This window comes from Myotis yumanensis, unplaced genomic scaffold (assembly GCF_028538775.1).
Source record: "Myotis yumanensis isolate MYYU_CA2020_CCGP unplaced genomic scaffold, mMyoYum1.0.hap1 SCAF_2, whole genome shotgun sequence".
In the NCBI taxonomy this organism is placed as follows: domain Eukaryota; kingdom Metazoa; phylum Chordata; class Mammalia; order Chiroptera; family Vespertilionidae; genus Myotis; species Myotis yumanensis.
In genome coordinates, this window is record NW_027223753.1 from 142,941,807 (window position 1) to 142,943,904 (window position 2,098).

Here is a 2,098-nt window from a genome sequence, read left to right on the forward strand (position 1 = left end):
CATTGGAAACCCAGGTGGCAGCCAAGAGCCAGAGAACCGAGCTGCCTTTGCTCGGAGAAGCCAGGCTGCCTTTGCCAGCTTCTGTGATAGGAGAACCTGGCCGCTTTTGCCTACCCTGGGCCAGTAATCGGAGAAGCTGGGTGGGGCAGGGAAGAGGTGGATATCTGCCAGTGATGGGAGAACACCCAGAGGCGGGGCCAGAGGCCGGCTGCATAGCTGCCTGGGGACACCATCCGGGTCCGGGGGCGACGCAGCCAGGCCCCAGCAGGAAACCCAGAAGGCGACCCAGGCTCAGGAGCTGTGTCGCCGCTGGGGCACGCGATCCGGGCGACACAGCCAGGTCCCAGTAGGAGATCCAGAAGGTGACCCATGCGCCGGGCTGGGGCTGTGTTGCCGCTGAGGCCCGAGATCCAGTGCCTGGGCTGAGGAGACCCAGGGGCCGGGGCTGCATTGCAGCTGGGCACGGAGATCCGGTCCCTGGGGCGATGCAGCCAAGCCCCAGCAGGAGACCCAGAAGCCGCTGGGGCACGCGATCTGGTGACTGGGCTGAGGCGACCCAGGGGCCGGGGCTGCGTCTCAGCTGGGGCACACGATCAGGTCCCCGGGGGCGATGCAGCCAGGCCCCAGAAGGAGACTCAGGCGCCAGAGCTGCATCGCCGCTGGGGCTCGCGATCCAGTGCCTGGCCTGAGGAGACCCAGAAGGAGACCCAGGGGCCTCCCAAAAGGAGAGTCTCCGTGGTCAGATGGCGCGGTGTCAGGACAGGAATAAAGACCTGAGGTGACTCAGATGCCTGGCCACAGGGTTAGACCAGCCAGCAGGGCCTTTCAGTTGGGACTGGGATGGGGGTGGGGTGAGGGAGGCAAGCCAGACATAGAGAACTACAACTCCCAGGAGGCTTAGCGGCCAGGGCTTGGGTGCCTGGCTGTGAAATTGGATGGGCTGTGTCATTTTGCAAGCCACTTTAAACTAGAGGCTTGCAAGGTCAGAAGTTCTGCGCCAGGAGCCAGGGAGAAATGGAGCTGGAGCAGAGAGAGGGGTCCAATAACTTTGAGGAGTTCTCAGCACCTCTCCGCTGGGAGCTGGCGCTGCCTCCCCTGTTCCGTGGTCACATCCTGGAGAGCGAGCTTGAGACCAAAGTGGAGTTCCTGTCTGGGGGTCTGGGCAGCTTCAGCCTCCAGGAGCTAGAGGAAGAGGAGGAGGCAGCCCGAGGCCAGCAACAGTGGTAGGTGCCAAAGGGAACTCAATCACAGGAAGTACCAGGCGCTGGGTCTGCACTGCAGGGAGATCAAGCAGGTGAATGAGCGGGTCCTGAACAGGCTCCATCAGGTACAGAGGATAACACGGAGACTCCAGCAGGAGCGGAGGTTCCTCATGAAGGTGCTGGACTCCTACGGTGACTACTACCGGGCCAGCCAGTTCACCATCTTACTGGAGGATGAGGGCAGTCAGGGCACAGACGCGCCCACCCCAGGCAACGCTGAGAATGAGCCTCCAGAGAAAGAGGGGCTGTCCCCACCCAGGAGGACGCCAGCGCCCACAGAAGCCAGCAAGCAGCCTGGCCCCTGGCGAGGGGCCCAGCGGGTGGAAGAGGCAGCGAGCGCCACAGGAAGGGCACCAGGTGGGAGTCCCGCTGACTCCGGAGCTGGCCCCTGTGCAGATAAAGGTGGAGGAAGACTTTGGCTTCAAAGCGGTTGAGGCTCTGGACTCAAGTTGGGTTTCTCGGGGGCCAGACAAGCTGCTGCCCAACCCCACCCTAGCCAGCTCCCCCTTTGACTGAGCCCCCCAATAAACGGACCCCATGCTCTCCTCAGCAAAAAAAAAGCTTATAGAGGCATGTTTATAGGATCAAATAGTATAAATATAGATGTAACAGGACAATAAAAAGAGAACCTGGCTATTATGATCACCTGAACGCTGCCTCTGTGTCATTCCTTCTTCGCCGACTCCGTCCACACCTTTGGGAACCCCTGGACCTACTGGGCAGGACCCCAACATTCCTCTTCTTATAAGGATTTCAGTGAAATGGGCTAAGGGTCCCACTGGAACTGCCTCAATTTAATGTAATCCCCTCTTTAAAGATCTTATCTCCATATACAG

The 2,098-nt window shown here is 60.3% G+C and overlaps 1 pseudogene; it reads left to right on the forward strand.

Annotated features, from left to right (window-relative positions):
• The first annotated feature begins 1,014 nt into the window (after positions 1 to 1,014).
• LOC139002617 (TCF3 fusion partner homolog pseudogene) lies at positions 1,015 to 1,696 on the forward strand (annotated as a pseudogene).
• Positions 1,697 to 2,098: the final 402 nt, after the last annotated feature.